Source organism: Equus asinus, chromosome 24 (genome assembly GCF_041296235.1).
Source record: "Equus asinus isolate D_3611 breed Donkey chromosome 24, EquAss-T2T_v2, whole genome shotgun sequence".
Taxonomy (NCBI): domain Eukaryota; kingdom Metazoa; phylum Chordata; class Mammalia; order Perissodactyla; family Equidae; genus Equus; species Equus asinus.
The window spans coordinates 64459086-64469086 of record NC_091813.1 but is presented as its reverse complement, the minus strand read 5'-3'; positions in this window follow the sequence as shown (position 1 = coordinate 64469086).

Below are 10001 nucleotides of genomic sequence, written 5' to 3'. Positions count from 1 at the left end.
TAAATCCACTTGAGGCTTGTCTGCCAGAGTTGGTGAAAATTCACACTTAAGGTCAAAGCCGCCAGTTTGGTTAGTCTGCTGGAAAAGTCTGTTAAACTCAGCTCATCCAGGGAGGCCGGGTGGGGCCTCTTGGCCCCATCACACTTTCCCTTTGCCTTTGATGTTATTTGCCCTGGAACTCTTCACCTCTATATTTACGGTTCCCGACACGCTGGATGGACCACTTCGCCTGTAGCCGTGTTATTGGAGTCAGCCGAGGTCAACAGGACGCTCGCATGCTTTGGGCTGTAGGGATTTTCAATGCTTAATTCTGCTTTCCTCTGCTTCACTCTTAGTTACTTCTGCTGTTCTTCTCTCTCTCTCCACGCCACCTCTCCACGGTCGTCTCATTTCAGAGAAAATCTGCGTTTCATTAATGACCAATGGAATGGAAATAATAGATAATTTCTGGAATTTTTATTTACAAATGTGAATGAAATGGACAAAAAGGGATCAATTTCAGTTCTTGGAAATAGAATATATTTGTTGTGCAAGAACAAGTGCAATGGGGGAGGTAAGTAAAACACTGGGTGGCTTGACTAACTTTCTGTGTTCTAGAGAAATTATTTCTAGGAATGAAGAACAGTTTTATCTTTAGGCTTCTTTATTTATTTTATTTAACATGTCCTTATATAGTACTACCTAGTGCCAGGCTTTAAGGACTTCATAAGTATTTAATCCTAATAATCCTGGGACATAACTATTAATTTTATCCACATTTTATAAGTGATTAAAAAAATGAGGTACGGAGAAGTTACCTAACTTCCTAAGTTTGCACAGCTGGCAAGCGGCAGGACTGAGCTTCAACTCCAGGTGGTTCCCTGCTCCAAGGTCCATGTTCTTCCTTTTCTAAAAAATTGAACCCATACCTTATCACCTATAGGTACACTATGCCTGTAGAAATTAAATAGAGAAGGGAGAAAGGAAGGGAGAGAGAGAAGGAAAAGAAGGGGGGGGGAGGGAAAGGGAGGGAGGGTGGGAGGAGACAGAGGCGGGACAGGAGGAGAAAGAGAATCTTAAGTAACAATGATCAGTCACTTTCATCACTATCATCACAAGCTGGGTTTAATGTGACAGCATACATTTAAAGTATGTACCATTTGAAAATGCTTCCAGTGTAATCTTATCTTTACCGCAAAGCAAAGTGTCCTTGTACTTGAAAGCAGGGAAATAGTACATTAAAATCTAAATTTGCTTTAAATCAAGCATTTTAATTTGCCAAGTAGACTGTGATTGTAGGGAAATAAAGAGGTTATTTCATCATATTTTTCAGGATATTTACAAACTTCTCAATAACTGGCTAAGGAAAAATACACATATCAGAAGAAAGGTGTCCATTTCTACCATGTTCCTAAAAACTGTATTCTGTTTTCAAATGCAGACTCAATAAGTGAGTTTTAACTTCTGCAAAAATGGGTTAAATAGATGAGAGATGCTCTATAGGCATATATGTTTTCTCGGTAAATCCAGCTATCCCGTAATGTGTAGATGTTCTTAAACACGTGGTTATGAAATATATTACGAAACTGGAGACGCATTTTAACTGTGTATGTGTTGTGGAGGCAGTAGTCCAGAGCTGACGTCAGGACGCAGAGGAAGGAAGGCTGCAGAAGTGTGGCTGGAACAGGGGGACCCAAAGAATGATTGTGTGTGAAGCGATTTGAGTAAATATAAGACAGGAGGAGAAGAAAATATTTATGTAACAAAGCTAATAATTCAAAATGTCATACCCAAACATTCATTTTTCTTCCTAATAAATTTTCTTCCTAATAAATTAATTTGATAGGTGTAAACAGCTATACTTTGAGGTATCACTTAACAAAACGCACTGACATCTCAGACCTCCGTGGACATTATATGTTAGTCCTGCTCAGAATGGCACATCTCCATCTGTTTCTTTAGTGCTTGGACACAGTGTTTCTTTATGGTGATTTAAACTTTGTGTCTTGGCTCCACTGAGAGTATCTTGATGCAGGTCGCTCTTATATAAATACTCTCCCCCCAGATTTTTGCTTTGTTTTAGTTACTCTCCATGTTCCGATAATTCTTACCACATGGAGCAAAACATTGCAATACTTTATTTGGAGAATGGAGGCCCTTATTTTGTTTTTTCTTTTGATGGAGCTCAAAATAAGAGAATGGGAATATTTCAAAACTGGTTGTATATTAAAGAAAAATGTGTTCCGTGTCCATCTCAAAAGGGAAAAAAAAAAACTGATCAGGTTTTTGACTACCTGTAATTTGATTCATCTTCTAAAGGCTTCCTGTGTTACTTAACTCATTAGAATGCAAATTCCATGAGCGACAGGTTTTGTCTCCTGACTTTTATTCAGCGAGGTATCTCCCATGTCCAAAAGTATAGGCACACAATAGGTCCTCAAAAGTATTTGTGAATAAGTGAATAAAACAACATCTTGGAATGCAATCTAAATGAAAAACTCACAAATTTCAAACAAAAAATATTTAAAGGATTAATCCCAATGAATTAAGCAAGTGTTTTTTTTTTTTTATAGGGCTGTGTAAACATGATGATTTCTTAGAAAGGTTTTGCTTAATGATACTTGTGAAAATTTTTTTAATGTTTGCTTGTTTCGAAGTTATGCAAATCAACTGCTCTGATAATTTTTAATCATTAGTAAAAATACAGAAGCTTGAAAATCCTGGTAGCTATTCACAAAAGTCTGAATAAAAAAACCAAACTTCTCCATTATAGAACGTATATTGTGAACATTTCTTTCTATTAATATTTGAGTAGCATTTCTTAATTTTAAAGTGTTCTTTCTGTAAAAATCACAATTTTCTTAAACTTTCTGATTTTAAAGTTCTGATGTTTCCCAATCTTAAATTTGTCCTATAGATGGAGATCTTCCTTCTGGCCAAAACTGCGTGGACGACTCCTCACGAATCTGGCATCATATCTCATACAGACCTTTAACTTTTGTTTTAATCTTTAACTTTCCTTTTCAGGCCGGATCTTTAGATAAGCTCTACTCCTACCGTCATCTCTTTGCACCAACTTGTCTTCCCTCTCATCCACGTCTACGTTAGTTGGGCAGAGTTGTCTTGGATAATCTAGTTAAGTTTCTGTTTTCTGTTCGAACATCCCAAGCTTTTGCTCTCCTGGTTTCGAAGCTCTACTGTGAAATACCAAGAACTGGCCAAGTCAGGGCAATGGCCATAACTGATGGAGAGTTACCTTGAAACGGGCTTCTCAAAGGAGGCGGAGAATGTGGGCTGAGGCCATGTGACTGATGCTGGCAGGACTCTGGTTTTTGGCTGTCACCCTGATCCCTTTCACTTTTGCACATCTCCCACTCTTCTCACTCATTCGTGGGATTCATTCTGTTGCTGTTTCTAGTTCTCTCTTTTTCCATTCTTAGCCACCGAAGAAACGCATGGAATTCACACTACCTTAGACAACACTTTTCAGGTAATTTCTTCATATTAAAAGGGTCATTTGCTTCATTAGGTAATTCAGAATTGAAAATAAAAATGCTTTAAGAAATGGCTACCAAATGATTTATCGGTTGGTCTAACTTTGCCACCTCAAATAACATGCATTTTATCACATAGTGTTTCCTCTTGTTCACAGTGAACTAAGAAGTAAAATTAATGTTATTTACTCAGTATTACTTATTATTTCCTTGGGAAATATATCAATCCAGGAATTTCTGCACGACTGAATCAAGACATCACTTTTAAAGAGGAAGAGAGAATGGAGCAGGAGATGCTGTGTTCTGGCTGATCACTCAGCTTCCTCTTTGTGGGAGGCTGGTCAAAGTGGTCCCTCGGGTCAGGTCAAGCCCCTTTTCTGGAATATTTAAGCCTCCTAAATATTCTTTACATGGATAAGCCTACCTCATCATGGTAGATATTGTTGAAATACTTTCAAATCAAAACATTGGTTATGCTAGTTGAAAAAGCTTTTTAACAGTATTGGAGATATAGAAATAATATTTCCATTTCTCTGGTTTATATCCCAAATCATTTTTTTTGACTCCCTTACACCTTTTTTTTTTTTAAGGATTTTATTTTTCTCCTTTTTCTCCCCAAAGCCCCCCGGTACATAGTTGTATATTTCGTTGTGGGTCCTTCTAGTTGTGGCATGTGGGATGCTGCCTCAGCGTGGTCTGATGAGCAGTGCCATGTCTGCGCCCAGGATTCGAACCAACGAAACACCAGGCCGCCTGCAGTGGAGCGCGCGAACCTAACCACTCGGCCACGGGGCCAGCCCCTCCCTTACACCTTTTTTCTAACTTAACAGTCCGGCAATATAAGTATCAACAGTAAAACATTATTTGTCAGTTTTTTTTAAAGGAAAGTTTTCTTCTTAAAATTAGGTTTTCAAAATATTTCGTCCCACTAACTGGTTAATGCTGATAGTCATGGTCTGAATTATCTAAATGCCTTTACTCTCTAATGTCACTAGGGATCACAAAACAAACCTACAATTTGAGAAAATGTGACCATGGCAATTTTCTCCATAACTTTTTGCTGCTGTGAATTCTTAGCACTGATTATATACTTGAGGAAGAGAGCTAGGTTGTTTATTTTTTTCTAAGTTGTTCCTTACAAGACGTGCACTCTCATTTTATGTTGCATGAAGTTTAAATTTTCAACATGTCTAGTTCTCCTGTTCCCAACATCTGAAAAAAGGAGAAAAAATGGTTTGATAATTACCAGTTTCCCTAAAAGAATAATTGGATTACTCTAAGTGGTGTGTGTGTGTGTGTCTGTGTAGAGAGAGAGAGCGAATAAGACAGATAATAAGAGAGAAATAAAATTTAAAGTGATGACTCACTTTCTTCTATTTCACTCAAACTCACTTCCCCTCTTTACCTCATGCCCCTCACTATGACTTTTTTGACATTAAATTCTTATATGTTCCATTGCCACATAACCAATTTCAGTATATAGCCGCTCCTCTGGGAACTCAGTAACCACAGAAAGTTTTAGAAACTTGTGTCAAGAAGAGCTCCAAGACCTGCAGCAAATTGGTTTTCTGTGGTTTTTAATTTTATTTATATTCAATAAAAATACTACCAATAGAGTTGTTTGATAAGAGATGTAAAAAATTTTCTAAAATATGTAACAGTTTGTGGTATTCATAAATATTTAATATTATAGGGAATTTCTTCCTTCACAATTGAGAGCAGATCCTGTTGTCTTTGTGCTTATATAAATGGAAAAGCCGTTTTCTTCCTTAGTTTCCTCCACGTGGGGAGAAGACACCGCTGCCCTCACAAAGTTCCTGGATGTAATGTACCTGCAACTCTCAATAATTCCATTATTGTTGTTATTGTGACAATGTGTCATCATTATCATTGTTAGTATTATGGTTTTCCTCCTAGAGCTGACAACACCCGGCTCCTTCCATAACTTCCTCCTAGTTATTCTGTATTCTTTGGTGTCTCAAGCTCACTGTTGGAATTGGTTTTACCAAGTATTAACTTCCATAAACGTGTTGGAAGGAGAAAGAGTAGAGAGGAAGAAGGCACTGCGAATACAGTCAGATTCACTCCAAGCCTGGGGCTCCCCAGAAATTACCCTTCTGGTCACACTTCTGTGTTCTCATTATTATTGACACGTTTACTCCTAAGGCTAATTTTGTAATGGTCTGGAGTTCTGATAGACTCTGTTTGGCCAAACTCTGCTGTAAGTAAGGTGACAGCAATTATCTGGTCAATTATAGCAGTGACAGTCAATCTGATTATTGGTTTAAAATTTAGTGTCTTTTGTTTAATTATCTAAGTAAGGGAAAAGGTACCTTTTAAGACCAAATTGCATTTATGTAAGACTAAGTTAATCTTTAATTTCTAAATTAATTAATCTTTAATTTCTTTCACTTCTAATTTGGATCTTTAAATATGGAAACTTCCAAAGAATTGAGACTAGAGCTTAGATTTAGGAATGAGAGGAGGTAAAATCTTGCGGCATAGGGAAATACACACACGCATATTTTTCTTTTTTATACAAGTATTGATCTCAGACTGTGTCTTATATTTACCAGTTTCCATATGGAGAAATAATTTCTAATTGTTCATTTTTCAGTCTTTCATTTAAGGGAACCTCTTTTCATTATTTATTATGCCTAGTAATGATTGTAATGACTTCAATTAAATTCTTTGGATAATTAAATATTTTTATATTTATATTTCTAGTATTTATGTTTTTTTCATTACAGTACAGATTTCTTTAAACTTTTCCCAAACCACATGTGGAATTCTGGAATCAAGTAGTATTGAATCATCTCATCATTCTAGTGTGGACCTAAATTCTTACTCAGTTTTGAATTGATGCCCACTGCTCATTTTGATGAGGCTCTTAGACTTTTCTTTAAATTGGTGGCCTTAGAAGTATAAACACAAGTATTTAAATGCCAAACCTGTTGCAGAAACAGAAGAGTAACATGTAGGGAGTCCTGAGCTTGGCGAGAATCGCATTGTATTCACAATGCCCTCTTCCTCTCTACTCTTTCTCCCAGCATGTTTACAGAAGTTAGAACTTGGTAAAACCAATACCAGTGGTGACCATGAGACATCCAAAAGAATCACTGTTAAGAGGAGGATGTGGAAAGAGCCAGGCATTGTTGTCAGTGGTGCCAGGCCAGCAACTTTCCTGCTGTATCTATTTAAAAATCGTAACCTTGAACAATTCACTTCTCTCTAGAACTTTCTTTCCTCAGCTGCAAGATGGGAGTATGGACTGGAGGGTCTCTAAGGCTCTTTCCAAGCCTGACATTCCTAGAACTAACTCAGGTCAGTTTATCACCCTTTGTTTCTTCTCCCATAATCACTGATGGCTTCAGTTACTTCTTCCCCATGGAAGTGAAATTTGAAGAAATGTGAAGACGTGATTATTTTTCTTATGCTAAAGATCACTCTGATAAAGAGAACAATTTAAGGGCCTACTGCTCTCATCAATACCCAAACAACTTTTTAAACATGCCTTTATAATAATCTTGTCTGAGGACTAGCATAAATCAATTTCTTCCCTACCACATTATTGATGTATGTCATGATTCCCTGTAAAGGGAAATTTTAACAGATGGTCATTAGAGATAAAAAAAAAAGTATTATTTTTTTCTTCCACAGATTTTTTTAGTTGAAACAGTTTTATTTTAGAGCATAGTTTATAGATAATACCAAAGTGTAGGCTTTGCAGTAGAGACGGTGGTTTGCTTGCTGTTATTTTCATATGGAAGAGCCAACAGTGATTTGCAATGCCAACTGGCACTCAATTTCAAAGTAACCTCAAGAACTCAGGTAAGCCCATCTCAGTTTCCTGATGACAAAGGTAAATGCACAATAGCCTCCCTTCTTCCTCCACACCACCATCATTAGCATCATCCATTATTAAAACGAGGGGTATAACACTGGGCTAACACTGAATCTTGCTCATGTGAAAAAGAATCAGCCTGTTGAAAGAAAGTTTCAAAGTGACGACCTGGTGGCTTTAAAAATTTTTATTTTTTTTATGGAGATGAGCTGGAAGCTAGAGAAAGTATGTAGTTTATAAAAAAAAGGAAAGAAAGAAACCAAAGTTCTATTTTTGGCTTTTCTGCCACTGACTCATAGTATTAACTTGAACCAGTGACCAACTTTCGTCTGTTAACTAAGTCTATCCACACAAGAAGCTTAGTTAACAGACGACAGTGAAAAAAATGCTTCAGCTTCCCTATTTGAATGCTGGAGAACTGCTGAGATCACTTATATAAATATTTTTCTCTAAGCTCCCTAGAAGACAGGAACTTTATAAATACTTAGTATTACTGTTGCACCTTGGGTACAAGCAGACAGGAAAATTATGAGTCTCCTATATTTAAGTAAGAAAAAACCTAATTCAGATGATTCTCATTCATGCCAAGCGACTTTGCATTGGCTTGTTCCTGTCCCTTGGGCTTTTCTTTTTTTGTCTTCTTTCCCCTTGCAGTTGATGGATGTGGAAATATAAATAAATGCTCCCAGAGTGTTTGGGAGGTGAGGAAGCTCAGCACGGTGCAGTCATGCTGTGTATCAGAATGGGTGAGGAGTTAAAATAAACAGTACATTTAAAACTCCGGATTGAAAGTGTGAGAAAATGATTCACTTTAAGAATGAGTAATTTGGTTGAATGTTTTGAACTTAAGACCTCACTGAATCTCTAGTTTCGTCTGTTCTGTTTCTTTTCCGGATCCATGTGGAGAAAAGAAACCTAAAAAATATGATTGTAACTGGCATGTGTAGAGTCTCTCTGTTTATTTCCAGTGGAGTCTTCTTACAAAATTAATTCACCTGTCTCTTTGCAACTTCTTGTCTAACAGGCTCTTCCCCTGAGGTCTGAATGGAACTAGGTTCTGGAATGATGATCTTGGAATACACATAGGGTTATTTTTGGATGGTGGAATTTCAGGTGATTTTTCTTAGTTTGCTTTCTTATTCACAATTTTCTGCATTTCCTGACCTTTTTCTTTAAATAAGGAGCAAGTATCATTTTTATAAAAGAATAGTTTTTAAAAAAGTACATTTGAAACCCCTTACCGCTGATGTAATCTTCCTCTCTGCCTGCCGTATACTCCGAGTTTTTAACAGACCTACACTTTCTTCCGGCTTTCCTTACAGATTTAAGACAAGCAGCTATACAGTAATTAATTTCCAAATTGGGAAACTGAGTCCTCTATGCAGTTGAGTGGGGAGTTGATTTTGATCTCGGGAAGCCAGGGAGCTTCTGAAGCACACTTAGGTAAAATGTTCTCTTTTCTCTTTACTTCCTGGGGTAATTCAAGCCAAAGAAGAATGGGTCTCTTGAGAGTGAATTATGCTAATAATGTTCTGCTGTTGACCTAATCTGAAGATGATTATATTAGTTTTAATATTTCTTGAGCACACAGGGTTTTTTAGATTCAATGCCAGTCACAGACAAACAAAAGACAATAACTTCACACTCAACTCATCTTACTCAGTGAAAGAATAAAAACAATTTAAGAACTTTTCTTTTGTGTATTTACCTGTGGTCTTTTCTATTTTTGTCTCAATTCCAACGCAGAGCAGAACATTTAGTCATATCTGGGGGCAAAGTGCGCTCCCCCCATCCAAGTTTGTTAAGAGAATGCTTTCCCGGAAGATCTGGAAATGCATCTCTTTACTCTTCCTACAAATATTTATTAACACTTGTTGCATGCTGGTCCATATTCTACGCAATGCGGTTAGAACGAGAAACCAGAAGCGGTTCTCGTCTAATGAGGCTCCTGGAATAAAACAAGGATTAGACAGACACTGAAGAGTGGGGGTGCCATCATGAGGTCTGGACAAAACATTCTACGGGCACCATGCTGGAGGGGTCAGTGCAATCTGACTGAAGTGTGGCAAGGAGGATCAGAAAATACTTCAAAGAACAGAGAGGAGAAAAAGGCAGCCATGTTGGAGTGAACAATCTGAAAAGGCAGCGACCTGAGACAGCAGGGCTGTCTTCCGAGGAGGCTGGAGGTCGTTTTCCTGTGTCTAAAGGGCAGTGGGTGAGTGAGACGAGAGGGTTGGAAGGTGAAGCTAGAACAGGAAACGGGGGTCAGATTCCAGATGTGAATCTGAGATCTCTATAATGAACCCCAGGAAGCAGACACTGCCATGTGTTCCAGGCTCCTCTAAGCTAGGAATAAAAGTGGGGCCACAAAACTGGAAGTTTGCCTTGATCACTCTGGAGTATCGAACTGCCCTGAAATCCCTGTGCAATGTGCCGAGTGTGCCTTACCTGGTGCCAAGGCCCACTCCTCTTGGCCTCCATGTCCACCATTTTGTTCCTCTCTCCATATTCCCTTTCTCTTCCTGGCTGGAACCGGCAGCAGAAGCCACGTCCCTGGTGCTTGGAGAAGCTCAGATCTAGGGTCACAGCTCTCAGGCTGCTGCAGTTGATGCCGCCGCCCCTGCTGGCTGCCCAGTGGGCCCCCTGGCTGCTGACAGCTCATACTCTTAATGCCTCAGTTCTTT